Here is a 17,631-nt window from a genome sequence, read left to right on the forward strand (position 1 = left end):
TTACTGGAATCCCAGGAAAAAATCAAAGCACAGACAGTTAGAAGCATTACTCTCCCGGAGAGAAGTCGGCATGCTGCCTGTTGTATTCAATTCCGAAGCAATTTCTGTGTTTCATCCCCAAGTTGAAGGTCCACAGGTTACAGTAAACCTTCCCATGTCCATCGGAATCTATTACTGGAATCCCAGGAAAAAATCAAAGCACAGACAGTTAGAAGCATTACTCTCCCGGAGAGAAGTCGGCATGCTGCCTGTTGTATTCAATTCCGACGCAATTTCTGTGTTTCATCCCCAAGTTGAAGGTCCACAGGTTACAGTAAACCTTCCCATGTCCATCGGAATCTATTACTGGAATCCCAGGAAAGAATCAAAGCACAGACAGTTAGAAGCATTACTCTCCCGGAGAGAAGTCGGCATGCTGCCTGTTGTATTCAATTCCGAAGCAATTTCTGTGTTTCATCCCCAAGTTGAAGGTCCACAGGTTACAGTAAACCTTCCCATGTCCATCGGAATCTATTACTGGAATCCCAGGAAAAAATCAAAGCACAGACAGTTAGAAGCATTACTCTCCCGGAGAGAAGTCGGCATGCTGCCTGTTGTATTCAATTCCGAAGCAATTTCTGTGTTTCATCCCCAAGTTGAAGGTCCACAGGTTACAGTAAACCTTCCCATGTCCATCGGAATCTATTACTGGAATCCCAGGAAAAAATCAAAGCACAGACAGTTAGAAGCATTACTCTCCCGGAGAGAAGTCGGCATGCTGCCTGTTGTATTCAATTCCGACGCAATTTCTGTGTTTCATCCCCAAGTTGAAGGTCCACAGGTTACAGTAAACCTTCCCATGTCCATCGGAATCTATTACTGGAATCCCAGGAAAGAATCAAAGCACAGACAGTTAGAAGCATTACTCTCCCGGAGAGAAGTCGGCATGCTGCCTGTTGTATTCAATTCCGAAGCAATTTCTGTGTTTCATCCCCAAGTTGAAGGTCCACAGGTTACAGTAAACCTTCCCATGTCCATCGGAATCTATTACTGGAATCCCAGGAAAAAATCAAAGCACAGACAGTTAGAAGCATTACTCTCCCGGAGAGAAGTCGGCATGCTGCCTGTTGTATTCAATTCCGAAGCAATTTCTGTGTTTCATCCCCAAGTTGAAGGTCCACAGGTTACAGTAAACCTTCCCATGTCCATCGGAATCTATTACTGGAATCCCAGGAAAAAATCAAAGCACAGACAGTTAGAAGCATTACTCTCCCGGAGAGAAGTCGGCATGCTGCCTGTTGTATTCAATTCCGACGCAATTTCTGTGTTTCATCCCCAAGTTGAAGGTCCACAGGTTACAGTAAACCTTCCCATGTCCATCGGAATCTATTACTGGAATCCCAGGAAAGAATCAAAGCACAGACAGTTAGAAGCATTACTCTCCCGGAGAGAAGTCGGCATGCTGCCTGTTGTATTCAATTCCGAAGCAATTTCTGTGTTTCATCCCCAAGTTGAAGGTCCACACGTTACAGTAAACCTTCCCATGTCCATCGGAATCTATTACTGGAATCCCAGGAAAAAATCAAAGCACAGACAGTTAGAAGCATTACTCTCCCGGAGAGAAGTCGGCATGCTGCCTGTTGTATTCAATTCCGACGCAATTTCTGTGTTTCATCCCCAAGTTGAAGGTCCACAGGTTACAGTAAACCTTCCCATGTCCATCGGAATCTATTACTGGAATCCCAGGAAAGAATCAAAGCACAGACAGTTAGAAGCATTACTCTCCCGGAGAGAAGTCGGCATGCTGCCTGTTGTATTCAATTCCGAAGCAATTTCTGTGTTTCATCCCCAAGTTGAAGGTCCACAGGTTACAGTAAACCTTCCCATGTCCATCGGAATCTATTACTGGAATCCCAGGAAAAAATCAAAGCACAGACAGTTAGAAGCATTACTCTCCCGGAGAGAAGTCGGCATGCTGCCTGTTGTATTCAATTCCGAAGCAATTTCTGTGTTTCATCCCCAAGTTGAAGGTCCACAGGTTACAGTAAACCTTCCCATGTCCATCGGAATCAATTACTGGAATCCCAGGAAAAAATCAAAGCACAGACAGTTAGAAGCATTACTCTCCCGGAGAGAAGTCGGCATGCTGCCTGTTGTATTCAATTCCGACGCAATTTCTGTGTTTCATCCCCAAGTTGAAGGTCCACAGGTTACAGTAAACCTTCCCATGTCCATCGGAATCTATTACTGGAATCCCAGGAAAGAATCAAAGCACAGACAGTTAGAAGCATTACTCTCCCGGAGAGAAGTCGGCATGCTGCCTGTTGTATTCAATTCCGAAGCAATTTCTGTGTTTCATCCCCAAGTTGAAGGTCCACAGGTTACAGTAAACCTTCCCATGTCCATCGGAATCTATTACTGGAATCCCAGGAAAGAATCAAAGCACAGACAGTTAGAAGCATTACTCTCCCGGACAGAAGTCAGCATGGTGCCTGTTGTATTCAATTCCGAAGCAATTTCTGTGTTTCATCCCCAAGTTGAAGGTCCACAGGTTACAGTAAACCTTCCCATGTCCATCGGAATCTATTACTGGAATCCCAGGAAAAAATCAAAGCACAGACAGTTAGAAGCATTACTCTCCCGGAGAGAAGTCGGCATGCTGCCTGTTGTATTCAATTCCGAAGCAATTTCTGTGTTTCATCCCCAAGTTGAAGGTCCACAGGTTACAGTAAACCTTCCCATGTCCATCGGAATCTATTACTGGAATCCCAGGAAAAAATCAAAGCACAGACAGTTAGAAGCATTACTCTACCGGAGAGAAGTCGGCATGCTGCCTGTTGTATTCAATTCCGACGCAATTTCTGTGTTTCATCCCCAAGTTGAAGGTCCACAGGTTACAGTAAACCTTCCCATGTCCATCGGAATCTATTACTGGAATCCCAGGAAAGAATCAAAGCACAGACAGTTAGAAGCATTACTCTCCCGGAGAGAAGTCGGCATGCTGCCTGTTGTATTCAATTCCGAAGCAATTTCTGTGTTTCATCCCCAAGTTGAAGGTCCACAGGTTACAGTAAACCTTCCCATGTCCATCGGAATCTATTACTGGAATCCCAGGAAAAAATCAAAGCACAGACAGTTAGAAGCATTACTCTCCCGGAGAGAAGTCGGCATGCTGCCTGTTGTATTCAATTCCGAAGCAATTTCTGTGTTTCATCCCCAAGTTGAAGGTCCACAGGTTACAGTAAACCTTCCCATGTCCATCGGAATCTATTACTGGAATCCCAGGAAAAAATCAAAGCACAGACAGTTAGAAGCATTACTCTCCCGGAGAGAAGTCGGCATGCTGCCTGTTGTATTCAATTCCGACGGAATTTCTGTGTTTCATCCCCAAGTTGAAGGTCCACAGGTTACAGTAAACCTTCCCATGTCCATCGGAATCTGTTACTGGAATCCCAGGAAAGAATCAAAGCACAGACAGTTAGAAGCATTACTCTCCCGGACAGAAGTCAGCATGGTGCCTGTTGTATTCAATTCCGAAGCAATTTCTGTGTTTCATCCCCAAGTTGAAGGTCCACAGGTTACAGTAAACCTTCCCATGTCCATCGGAATCTATTACTGGAATCCCAGGAAAAAATCAAAGCACAGACAGTTAGAAGCATTACTCTCCCGGAGAGAAGTCGGCATGCTGCCTGTTGTATTCAATTCCGAAGCAATTTCTGTGTTTCATCCCCAAGTTGAAGGTCCACAGGTTACAGTAAACCTTCCCATGTCCATCGGAATCTATTACTGGAATCCCAGGAAAGAATCAAAGCACAGACAGTTAGAAGCATTACTCTCCCGGACAGAAGTCAGCATGGTGCCTGTTGTATTCAATTCCGAAGCAATTTCTGTGTTTCATCCCCAAGTTGAAGGTCCACAGGTTACAGTAAACCTTCCCATGTCCATCGGAATCTATTACTGGAATCCCAGGAAAAAATCAAAGCACAGACAGTTAGAAGCATTACTCTCCCGGAGAGAAGTCGGCATGCTGCCTGTTGTATTCAATTCCGAAGCAATTTCTGTGTTTCATCCCCAAGTTGAAGGTCCACAGGTTACAGTAAACCTTCCCATGTCCATCGGAATCTATTACTGGAATCCCAGGAAAGAATCAAAGCACAGACAGTTAGAAGCATTACTCTCCCGGACAGAAGTCGGCATGGTGCCTGTTGTATTCAATTCCGAAGCAATTTCTGTGTTTCATCCCCAAGTTGAAGGTCCACAGGTTACAGTAAACCTTCCCATGTCCATCGGAATCTATTACTGGAATCCCAGGAAAAAATCAAAGCACAGACAGTTAGAAGCATTACTCTCCCGGAGAGAAGTCGGCATGCTGCCTGTTGTATTCAATTCCGACGCAATTTCTGTGTTTCATCCCCAAGTTGAAGGTCCACAGGTTACAGTAAACCTTCCCATGTCCATCGGAATCTATTACTGGAATCCCAGGAAAGAATCAAAGCACAGACAGTTAGAAGCATTACTCTCCCGGAGAGAAGTCGGCATGCTGCCTGTTGTATTCAATTCCGAAGCAATTTCTGTGTTTCATCCCCAAGTTGAAGGTCCACAGGTTACAGTAAACCTTCCCATGTCCATCGGAATCTATTACTGGAATCCCAGGAAAGAATCAAAGCACAGACAGTTAGAAGCATTACTCTCCCGGACAGAAGTCAGCATGGTGCCTGTTGTATTCAATTCCGAAGCAATTTCTGTGTTTCATCCCCAAGTTGAAGGTCCACAGGTTACAGTAAACCTTCCCATGTCCATCGGAATCTATTACTGGAATCCCAGGAAAAAATCAAAGCACAGACAGTTAGAAGCATTACTCTCCCGGAGAGAAGTCGGCATGCTGCCTGTTGTATTCAATTCCGAAGCAATTTCTGTGTTTCATCCCCAAGTTGAAGGTCCACAGGTTACAGTAAACCTTCCCATGTCCATCGGAATCTATTACTGGAATCCCAGGAAAAAATCAAAGCACAGACAGTTAGAAGCATTACTCTCCCGGAGAGAAGTCGGCATGCTGCCTGTTGTATTCAATTCCGACGCAATTTCTGTGTTTCATCCCCAAGTTGAAGGTCCACAGGTTACAGTAAACCTTCCCATGTCCATCGGAATCTATTACTGGAATCCCAGGAAAGAATCAAAGCACAGACAGTTAGAAGCATTACTCTCCCGGAGAGAAGTCGGCATGCTGCCTGTTGTATTCAATTCCGAAGCAATTTCTGTGTTTCATATCCAAGTTGAAGGTCCACAGGTTACAGTAAACCTTCCCATGTCCATCGGAATCTATTACTGGATTCCCAGGAAAAAATCAAAGCACAGACAGTTAGATACATTACTCTCCCGGAGAGAAGTCGGCATGCTGCCTGTTGTATTCAATTCCGAAGCAATTTCTGTGTTTCATCCCCAAGTTGAAGGTCCACAGGTTACAGTAAACCTTCCCATGTCCATCGGAATCTATTACTGGAATCCCAGGAAAAAATCAAAGCACAGACAGTTAGAAGCATTACCCTCCCGGAGAGAAGTCGGCATGCTGCCTGTTGTATTCAATTCCGACGCAATTTCTGTGTTTCATCCCCAAGTTGAAGGTCCACAGGTTACAGTAAACCTTCCCATGTCCATCGGAATCTATTACTGGAATCCCAGGAAAGAATCAAAGCACAGACAGTTAGAAGCATTACTCTCCCGGAGAGAAGTCGGCATGCTGCCTGTTGTATTCAATTCCGAAGCAATTTCTGTGTTTCATCCCCAAGTTGAAGGTCCACAGGTTACAGTAAACCTTCCCATGTCCATCGGAATCTATTACTGGAATCCCAGGAAAAAATCAAAGCACAGACAGTTAGAAGCATTACTCTCCCGGAGAGAAGTCGGCATGCTGCGTGTTGTATTCAATTCCGAAGCAATTTCTGTGTTTCATCCCCAAGTTGAAGGTCCACAGGTTACAGTAAACCTTCCCATGTCCATCGGAATCTATTACTGGAATCCCAGGAAAAAATCAAAGCACAGACAGTTAGAAGCATTACTCTCCCGGAGAGAAGTCGGCATGCTGCCTGTTGTATTCAATTCCGACGCAATTTCTGTGTTTCATCCCCAAGTTGAAGGTCCACAGGTTACAGTAAACCTTCCCATGTCCATCGGAATCTATTACTGGAATCCCAGGAAAGAATCAAAGCACAGACAGTTAGAAGCATTACTCTCCCGGAGAGAAGTCGGCATGCTGCCTGTTGTATTCAATTCCGAAGCAATTTCTGTGTTTCATCCCCAAGTTGAAGGTCCACAGGTTACAGTAAACCTTCCCATGTCCATCGGAATCTATTACTGGAATCCCAGGAAAAAATCAAAGCACAGACAGTTAGAAGCATTACTCTCCCGGAGAGAAGTCGGCATGCTGCCTGTTGTATTCAATTCCGAAGCAATTTCTGTGTTTCATCCCCAAGTTGAAGGTCCACAGGTTACAGTAAACCTTCCCATGTCCATCGGAATCAATTACTGGAATCCCAGGAAAAAATCAAAGCACAGACAGTTAGAAGCATTACTCTCCCGGAGAGAAGTCGGCATGCTGCCTGTTGTATTCAATTCCGACGCAATTTCTGTGTTTCATCCCCAAGTTGAAGGTCCACAGGTTACAGTAAACCTTCCCATGTCCATCGGAATCTATTACTGGAATCCCAGGAAAGAATCAAAGCACAGACAGTTAGAAGCATTACTCTCCCGGAGAGAAGTCGGCATGCTGCCTGTTGTATTCAATTCCGAAGCAATTTCTGTGTTTCATCCCCAAGTTGAAGGTCCACAGGTTACAGTAAACCTTCCCATGTCCATCGGAATCTATTACTGGAATCCCAGGAAAAAATCAAAGCACAGACAGTTAGAAGCATTACTCTCCCGGAGAGAAGTCGGCATGCTGCCTGTTGTATTCAATTCCGAAGCAATTTCTGTGTTTCATCCCCAAGTTGAAGGTCCACAGGTTACAGTAAACCTTCCCATGTCCATCGGAATCTATTACTGGAATCCCAGGAAAAAATCAAAGCACAGACAGTTAGAAGCATTACTCTCCCGGAGAGAAGTCAGCATGCTGCCTGTTGTATTCAATTCCGACGCAATTTCTGTGTTTCATCCCCAAGTTGAAGGTCCACAGGTTACAGTAAACCTTCCCATGTCCATCGGAATCTATTACTGGAATCCCAGGAAAGAATCAAAGCACAGACAGTTAGAAGCATTACTCTCCCGGAGAGAAGTCGGCATGCTGCCTGTTGTATTCAATTCCGAAGCAATTTCTGTGTTTCATCCCCAAGTTGAAGGTCCACACGTTACAGTAAACCTTCCCATGTCCATCGGAATCTATTACTGGAATCCCAGGAAAAAATCAAAGCACAGACAGTTAGAAGCATTACTCTCCCGGAGAGAAGTCGGCATGCTGCCTGTTGTATTCAATTCCGACGCAATTTCTGTGTTTCATCCCCAAGTTGAAGGTCCACAGGTTACAGTAAACCTTCCCATGTCCATCGGAATCTATTACTGGAATCCCAGGAAAGAATCAAAGCACAGACAGTTAGAAGCATTACTCTCCCGGAGAGAAGTCGGCATGCTGCCTGTTGTATTCAATTCCGAAGCAATTTCTGTGTTTCATCCCCAAGTTGAAGGTCCACAGGTTACAGTAAACCTTCCCATGTCCATCGGAATCTATTACTGGAATCCCAGGAAAAAATCAAAGCACAGACAGTTAGAAGCATTACTCTCCCGGAGAGAAGTCGGCATGCTGCCTGTTGTATTCAATTCCGAAGCAATTTCTGTGTTTCATCCCCAAGTTGAAGGTCCACAGGTTACAGTAAACCTTCCCATGTCCATCGGAATCAATTACTGGAATCCCAGGAAAAAATCAAAGCACAGACAGTTAGAAGCATTACTCTCCCGGAGAGAAGTCGGCATGCTGCCTGTTGTATTCAATTCCGACGCAATTTCTGTGTTTCATCCCCAAGTTGAAGGTCCACAGGTTACAGTAAACCTTCCCATGTCCATCGGAATCTATTACTGGAATCCCAGGAAAGAATCAAAGCACAGACAGTTAGAAGCATTACTCTCCCGGAGAGAAGTCGGCATGCTGCCTGTTGTATTCAATTCCGAAGCAATTTCTGTGTTTCATCCCCAAGTTGAAGGTCCACAGGTTACAGTAAACCTTCCCATGTCCATCGGAATCTATTACTGGAATCCCAGGAAAGAATCAAAGCACAGACAGTTAGAAGCATTACTCTCCCGGACAGAAGTCAGCATGGTGCCTGTTGTATTCAATTCCGAAGCAATTTCTGTGTTTCATCCCCAAGTTGAAGGTCCACAGGTTACAGTAAACCTTCCCATGTCCATCGGAATCTATTACTGGAATCCCAGGAAAAAATCAAAGCACAGACAGTTAGAAGCATTACTCTCCCGGAGAGAAGTCGGCATGCTGCCTGTTGTATTCAATTCCGAAGCAATTTCTGTGTTTCATCCCCAAGTTGAAGGTCCACAGGTTACAGTAAACCTTCCCATGTCCATCGGAATCTATTACTGGAATCCCAGGAAAAAATCAAAGCACAGACAGTTAGAAGCATTACTCTACCGGAGAGAAGTCGGCATGCTGCCTGTTGTATTCAATTCCGACGCAATTTCTGTGTTTCATCCCCAAGTTGAAGGTCCACAGGTTACAGTAAACCTTCCCATGTCCATCGGAATCTATTACTGGAATCCCAGGAAAGAATCAAAGCACAGACAGTTAGAAGCATTACTCTCCCGGAGAGAAGTCGGCATGCTGCCTGTTGTATTCAATTCCGAAGCAATTTCTGTGTTTCATCCCCAAGTTGAAGGTCCACAGGTTACAGTAAACCTTCCCATGTCCATCGGAATCTATTACTGGAATCCCAGGAAAAAATCAAAGCACAGACAGTTAGAAGCATTACTCTCCCGGAGAGAAGTCGGCATGCTGCCTGTTGTATTCAATTCCGAAGCAATTTCTGTGTTTCATCCCCAAGTTGAAGGTCCACAGGTTACAGTAAACCTTCCCATGTCCATCGGAATCTATTACTGGAATCCCAGGAAAAAATCAAAGCACAGACAGTTAGAAGCATTACTCTCCCGGAGAGAAGTCGGCATGCTGCCTGTTGTATTCAATTCCGACGGAATTTCTGTGTTTCATCCCCAAGTTGAAGGTCCACAGGTTACAGTAAACCTTCCCATGTCCATCGGAATCTGTTACTGGAATCCCAGGAAAGAATCAAAGCACAGACAGTTAGAAGCATTACTCTCCCGGACAGAAGTCAGCATGGTGCCTGTTGTATTCAATTCCGAAGCAATTTCTGTGTTTCATCCCCAAGTTGAAGGTCCACAGGTTACAGTAAACCTTCCCATGTCCATCGGAATCTATTACTGGAATCCCAGGAAAAAATCAAAGCACAGACAGTTAGAAGCATTACTCTCCCGGAGAGAAGTCGGCATGCTGCCTGTTGTATTCAATTCCGAAGCAATTTCTGTGTTTCATCCCCAAGTTGAAGGTCCACAGGTTACAGTAAACCTTCCCATGTCCATCGGAATCTATTACTGGAATCCCAGGAAAAAATCAAAGCACAGACAGTTAGAAGCATTACTCTCCCGGAGAGAAGTCGGCATGCTGCCTGTTGTATTCAATTCCGAAGCAATTTCTGTGTTTCATCCCCAAGTTGAAGGTCCACAGGTTACAGTAAACCTTCCCATGTCCATCGGAATCTATTACTGGAATCCCAGGAAAGAATCAAAGCACAGACAGTTAGAAGCATTACTCTCCCGGACAGAAGTCAGCATGGTGCCTGTTGTATTCAATTCCGAAGCAATTTCTGTGTTTCATCCCCAAGTTGAAGGTCCACAGGTTACAGTAAACCTTCCCATGTCCATCGGAATCTATTACTGGAATCCCAGGAAAAAATCAAAGCACAGACAGTTAGAAGCATTACTCTCCCGGAGAGAAGTCGGCATGCTGCCTGTTGTATTCAATTCCGAAGCAATTTCTGTGTTTCATCCCCAAGTTGAAGGTCCACAGGTTACAGTAAACCTTCCCATGTCCATCGGAATCTATTACTGGAATCCCAGGAAAAAATCAAAGCACAGACAGTTAGAAGCATTACTCTCCCGGAGAGAAGTCGGCATGCTGCCTGTTGTATTCAATTCCGACGCAATTTCTGTGTTTCATCCCCAAGTTGAAGGTCCACAGGTTACAGTAAACCTTCCCATGTCCATCGGAATCTATTACTGGAATCCCAGGAAAGAATCAAAGCACAGACAGTTAGAAGCATTACTCTCCCGGAGAGAAGTCGGCATGCTGCCTGTTGTATTCAATTCCGAAGCAATTTCTGTGTTTCATCCCCAAGTTGAAGGTCCACAGGTTACAGTAAACCTTCCCATGTCCATCGGAATCTATTACTGGAATCCCAGGAAAAAATCAAAGCACAGACAGTTAGAAGCATTACTCTCCCGGAGAGAAGTCGGCATGCTGCCTGTTGTATTCAATTCCGAAGCAATTTCTGTGTTTAATCCCCAAGTTGAAGGTCCACAGGTTACAGTAAACCTTCCCATGTCCATCGGAATCTATTACTGGAATCCCAGGAAAAAATCAAAGCACAGACAGTTAGAAGCATTACTCTCCCGGAGAGAAGTCGGCATGCTGCCTGTTGTATTCAATTCCGACGCAATTTCTGTGTTTCATCCCCAAGTTGAAGGTCCACAGGTTACAGTAAACCTTCCCATGTCCATCGGAATCTATTACTGGAATCCCAGGAAAGAATCAAAGCACAGACAGTTAGAAGCATTACTCTCCCGGAGAGAAGTCGGCATGCTGCCTGTTGTATTCAATTCCGAAGCAATTTCTGTGTTTCATCCCCAAGTTGAAGGTCCACAGGTTACAGTAAACCTTCCCATGTCCATCGGAATCTATTACTGGAATCCCAGGAAAAAATCAAAGCACAGACAGTTAGAAGCATTACTCTCCCGGAGAGAAGTCGGCATGCTGCCTGTTGTATTCAATTCCGAAGCAATTTCTGTGTTTCATCCCCAAGTTGAAGGTCCACAGGTTACAGTAAACCTTCCCATGTCCATCGGAATCTATTACTGGAATCCCAGGAAAAAATCAAAGCACAGACAGTTAGAAGCATTACTCTCCCGGAGAGAAGTCGGCATGCTGCCTGTTGTATTCAATTCCGACGCAATTTCTGTGTTTCATCCCCAAGTTGAAGGTCCACAGGTTACAGTAAACCTTCCCATGTCCATCGGAATCTATTACTGGAATCCCAGGAAAGAATCAAAGCACAGACAGTTAGAAGCATTACTCTCCCGGAGAGAAGTCGGCATGCTGCCTGTTGTATTCAATTCCGAAGCAATTTCTGTGTTTCATCCCCAAGTTGAAGGTCCACAGGTTACAGTAAACCTTCCCATGTCCATCGGAATCTATTACTGGAATCCCAGGAAAAAATCAAAGCACAGACAGTTAGAAGCATTACTCTCCCGGAGAGAAGTCGGCATGCTGCCTGTTGTATTCAATTCCGAAGCAATTTCTGTGTTTCATCCCCAAGTTGAAGGTCCACAGGTTACAGTAAACCTTCCCATGTCCATCGGAATCTATTACTGGAATCCCAGGAAAAAATCAAAGCACAGACAGTTAGAAGCATTACTCTCCCGGAGAGAAGTCGGCATGCTGCCTGTTGTATTCAATTCCGAAGCAATTTCTGTGTTTCATCCCCAAGTTGAAGGTCCACAGGTTACAGTAAACCTTCCCATGTCCATCGGAATCTATTACTGGAATCCCAGGAAAAAATCAAAGCACAGACAGTTAGAAGCATTACTCTCCCGGAGAGAAGTCGGCATGCTGCCTGTTGTATTCAATTCCGAAGCAATTTCTGTGTTTCATCCCCAAGTTGAAGGTCCACAGGTTACAGTAAACCTTCCCATGTCCATCGGAATCTATTACTGGAATCCCAGGAAAACATCAAAGCACAGACAGTTAGAAGCATTACTCTCCCGGAGAGAAGTCGGCATGCTGCCTGTTGTATTCAATTCCGAAGCAATTTCTGTGTTTCATCCCCAAGTTGAAGGTCCACAGGTTACAGTAAACCTTCCCATGTCCATCGGAATCTATTACTGGAATCCCAGGAAAAAATCAAAGCACAGACAGTTAGAAGCATTACTCTCCCGGAGAGAAGTCGGCATGCTGCCTGTTGTATTCAATTCCGACGCAATTTCTGTGTTTCATCCCCAAGTTGAAGGTCCACAGGTTACAGTAAACCTTCCCATGTCCATCGGAATCTATTACTGGAATCCCAGGAAAGAATCAAAGCACAGACAGTTAGAAGCATTACTCTCCCGGAGAGAAGTCGGCATGCTGCCTGTTGTATTCAATTCCGAAGCAATTTCTGTGTTTCATCCCCAAGTTGAAGGTCCACAGGTTACAGTAAACCTTCCCATGTCCATCGGAATCTATTACTGGAATCCCAGGAAAAAATCAAAGCACAGACAGTTAGAAGCATTACTCTCCCGGAGAGAAGTCGGCATGCTGCCTGTTGTATTCAATTCCGAAGTAATTTCTGTGTTTCATCCCCAAGTTGAAGGTCCACAGGTTACAGTAAACCTTCCCATGTCCATCGGAATCTATTACTGGAATCCCAGGAAAAAATCAAAGCACAGACAGTTAGAAGCATTACTCTCCCGGAGAGAAGTCGGCATGCTGCCTGTTGTATTCAATTCCGACGCAATTTCTGTGTTTCATCCCCAAGTTGAAGGTCCACAGGTTACAGTAAACCTTCCCATGTCCATCGGAATCTATTACTGGAATCCCAGGAAAGAATCAAAGCACAGACAGTTAGAAGCATTACTCTCCCGGAGAGAAGTCGGCATGCTGCCTGTTGTATTCAATTCCGAAGCAATTTCTGTGTTTCATCCCCAAGTTGAAGGTCCACAGGTTACAGTAAACCTTCCCATGTCCATCGGAATCTATTACTGGAATCCCAGGAAAGAATCAAAGCACAGACAGTTAGAAGCATTACTCTCCCGGACAGAAGTCAGCATGGTGCCTGTTGTATTCAATTCCGAAGCAATTTCTGTGTTTCATCCCCAAGTTGAAGGTCCACAGGTTACAGTAAACCTTCCCATGTCCATCGGAATCTATTACTGGAATCCCAGGAAAAAATCAAAGCACAGACAGTTAGAAGCATTACTCTCCCGGAGAGAAGTCGGCATGCTGCCTGTTGTATTCAATTCCGAAGCAATTTCTGTGTTTCATCCCCAAGTTGAAGGTCCACAGGTTACAGTAAACCTTCCCATGTCCATCGGAATCTATTACTGGAATCCCAGGAAAAAATCAAAGCACAGACAGTTAGAAGCATTACTCTCCCGGAGAGAACTCGGCATGCTGCCTGTTGTATTCAATTCCGACGCAATTTCTGTGTTTCATCCCCAAGTTGAAGGTCCACAGGTTACAGTAAACCTTCCCATGTCCATCGGAATCTATTACTGGAATCCCAGGAAAAAATCAAAGCACAGACAGTTAGAAGCATTACTCTCCCGGAGAGAAGTCGGCATGCTGCCTGTTGTATTCAATTCCGAAGCAATTTCTGTGTTTCATCCCCAAGTTGAAGGTCCACAGGTTACAGTAAACCTTCCCATGTCCATCGGAATCTATTACTGGAATCCCAGGAAAAAATCAAAGCACAGACAGTTAGAAGCATTACTCTCCCGGAGAGAAGTCGGCATGCTGCCTGTTGTATTCAATTCCGAAGCAATTTCTGTGTTTCATCCCCAAGTTGAAGGTCCACAGGTTACAGTAAACCTTCCCATGTCCATCGGAATCTATTACTGGAATCCCAGGAAAAAATCAAAGCACAGACAGTTAGAAGCATTACTCTCCCGGAGAGAAGTCGGCATGCTGCCTGTTGTATTCAATTCCGAAGCAATTTCTGTGTTTCATCCCCAAGTTGAAGGTCCACAGGTTACAGTAAACCTTCCCATGTCCATCGGAATCTATTACTGGAATCCCAGGAAAAAATCAAAGCACAGACAGTTAGAAGCATTACTCTCCCGGAGAGAAGTCGGCATGCTGCCTGTTGTATTCAATTCCGAAGCAATTTCTGTGTTTCATCCCCAAGTTGAAGGTCCACAGGTTACAGTAAACCTTCCCATGTCCATCGGAATCTATTACTGGAATCCCAGGAAAAAATCAAAGCACAGACAGTTAGAAGCATTACTCTCCCGGAGAGAAGTCGGCATGCTGCCTGTTGTATTCAATTCCGAAGCAATTTCTGTGTTTCATCCCCAAGTTGAAGGTCCACAGGTTACAGTAAACCTTCCCATGTCCATCGGAATCTATTACTGGAATCCCAGGAAAAAATCAAAGCACAGACAGTTAGAAGCATTACTCTCCCGGAGAGAAGTCGGCATGCTGCCTGTTGTATTCAATTCCGAAGCAATTTCTGTGTTTCATCCCCAAGTTGAAGGTCCACAGGTTACAGTAAACCTTCCCATGTCCATCGGAATCTATTACTGGAATCCCAGGAAAAAATCAAAGCACAGACAGTTAGAAGCATTACTCTCCCGGAGAGAAGTCGGCATGCTGCCTGTTGTATTCAATTCCGAAGCAATTTCTGTGTTTCATCCCCAAGTTGAAGGTCCACAGGTTACAGTAAACCTTCCCATGTCCATCGGAATCTATTACTGGAATCCCAGGAAAGAATCAAAGCACAGACAGTTAGAAGCATTACTCTCCCGGAGAGAAGTCGGCATGCTGCCTGTTGTATTCAATTCCGAAGCAATTTCTGTGTTTCATCCCCAAGTTGAAGGTCCACAGGTTACAGTAAACCTTCCCATGTCCATCGGAATCTATTACTGGAATCACAGGAAAGAATCAAAGCACAGACAGTTAGAAGCATTACTCTCCCGGAGAGAAGTCGGCATGCTGCCTGTTGTATTCAATTCCGAAGCAATTTCTGTGTTTCATCCCCAAGTTGAAGGTCCACAGGTTACAGTAAACCTTCCCATGTCCATCGGAATCTATTACTGGAATCACAGGAAAGAATCAAAGCACAGACAGTTAGAAGCATTACTCTCCCGGAGAGAAGTCGGCATGCTGCCTGTTGTATTCAATTCCGAAGCAATTTCTGTGTTTCATCCCCAAGTTGAAGGTCCACAGGTTACAGTAAACCTTCCCATGTCCATCGGAATCTATTACTGGAATCCCAGGAAAGAATCAAAGCACAGACAGTTAGAAGCATTACTCTCCCGGAGAGAAGTCGGCATGCTGCCTGTTGTATTCAATTCCGAAGCAATTTCTGTGTTTCATCCCCAAGTTGAAGGTCCACAGGTTACAGTAAACCTTCCCATGTCCATCGGAATCTATTACTGGAATCCCAGGAAAAAATCAAAGCACAGACAGTTAGAAGCATTACTCTCCCGGAGAGAAGTCGGCATGCTGCCTGTTGTATTCAATTCCGAAGCAATTTCTGTGTTTCATCCCCAAGTTGAAGTCCACAGGTTACAGTAAACCTTCCCATGTCCATCGGAATCTATTACTGGAATCCCAGGAAAAAATCAAAGCACAGACAGTTAGAAGCATTACTCTCCCGGAGAGAAGTCGGCATGCTGCCTGTTGTATTCAATTCCGAAGCAATTTCTGTGTTTCATCCCCAAGTTGAAGGTCCACAGGTTACAGTAAACCTTCCCATGTCCATCGGAATCTATTACTGGAATCCCAGGAAAAAATCAAAGCACAGACAGTTAGAAGCATTACTCTCCCGGAGAGAAGTCGGCATGCTGCCTGTTGTATTCAATTCCGAAGCAATTTCTGTGTTTCATCCCCAAGTTGAAGGTCCACAGGTTACAGTAAACCTTCCCATGTCCATCGGAATCTATTACTGGAATCCCAGGAAAGAATCAAAGCACAGACAGTTAGAAGCATTACTCTCCCGGAGAGAAGTCGGCATGCTGCCTGTTGTATTCAATTCCGAAGCAATTTCTGTGTTTCATCCCCAAGTTGAAGGTCCACAGGTTACAGTAAACCTTCCCATGTCCATCGGAATCTATTACTGGAATCCCAGGAAAGAATCAAAGCACAGACAGTTAGAAGCATTACTCTCCCGGAGAGAAGTCGGCATGCTGCCTGTTGTATTCAATTCCGAAGCAATTTCTGTGTTTCATCCCCAAGTTGAAGGTCCACAGGTTACAGTAAACCTTCCCATGTCCATCGGAATCTATTACTGGAATCCCAGGAAAAAATCAAAGCACAGACAGTTAGAAGCATTACTCTCCCGGAGAGAAGTCGGCATGCTGCCTGTTGTATTCAATTCCGAAGCAATTTCTGTGTTTCATCCCCAAGTTGAAGGTCCACAGGTTACAGTAAACCTTCCCATGTCCATCGGAATCTATTACTGGAATCCCAGGAAAAAAACAAAGCACAGACAGTTAGAAGCATTACTCTCCCGGAGAGAAGTCGGCATGCTGCCTGTTGTATTCAATTCCGAAGCAATTTCTGTGTTTCATCCCCAAGTTGAAGGTCCACAGGTTACAGTAAACCTTCCCATGTCCATCGGAATCTATTACTGGAATCCCAGGAAAGAATCAAAGCACAGACAGTTAGAAGCATTACTCTCCCGGAGAGAAGTCGGCATGCTGCCTGTTGTATTCAATTCCGAAGCAATTTCTGTGTTTCATCCCCAAGTTGAAGGTCCACAGGTTACAGTAAACCTTCCCATGTCCATCGGAATCTATTACTGGAATCCCAGGAAAGAATCAAAGCACAGACAGTTAGAAGCATTACTCTCCCGGAGAGAAGTCGGCATGCTGCCTGTTGTATTCAATTCCGAAGCAATTTCTGTGTTTCATCCCCAAGTTGAAGGTCCACAGGTTACAGTAAACCTTCCCATGTCCATCGGAATCTATTACTGGAATCCCAGGAAAAAATCAAAGCACAGACAGTTAGAAGCATTACTCTCCCGGAGAGAAGTCGGCATGCTGCCTGTTGTATTCAATTCCGAAGCAATTTCTGTGTTTCATCCCCAAGTTGAAGGTCCACAGGTTACAGTAAACCTTCCCATGTCCATCGGAATCTATTACTGGAATCCCAGGAAAGAATCAAAGCACAGACAGTTAGAAGCATTACTATCCCGGAGAGAAGTCGGCATGCTGCCTGTTGTATTCAATTCCGAAGCAATTTCTGTGTTTCATCCCCAAGTTGAAGGTCCACAGGTTACAGTAAACCTTCCCACGTCCATCGGAATCTATTACTGGAATCCCAGGAAAAAATCAAAGCACAGACAGTTAGAAGCATTACTCTCCCGGAGAGAAGTCGGCATGCTGCCTGTTGTATTCAATTCCGAAGCAATTTCTGTGTTTCATCCCCAAGTTGAAGGTCCACAGGTTACAGTAAACCTTCCCATGTCCATCGGAATCTATTACTGGAATCCCAGGAAAAAATCAAAGCACAGACAGTTAGAAGCATTACTCTCCCGGAGAGAAGTCGGCATGCTGCCTGTTGTATTCAATTCCGAAGCAATTTCTGTGTTTCATCCCCAAGTTGAAGGTCCACAGGTTACAGTAAACCTTCCCATGTCCATCGGAATCTATTACTGGAATCCCAGGAAA

The sequence above is a fragment of the Schistocerca americana genome, chromosome 4 (genome assembly GCF_021461395.2).
Source record: "Schistocerca americana isolate TAMUIC-IGC-003095 chromosome 4, iqSchAmer2.1, whole genome shotgun sequence".
NCBI lineage: Eukaryota > Metazoa > Arthropoda > Insecta > Orthoptera > Acrididae > Schistocerca > Schistocerca americana.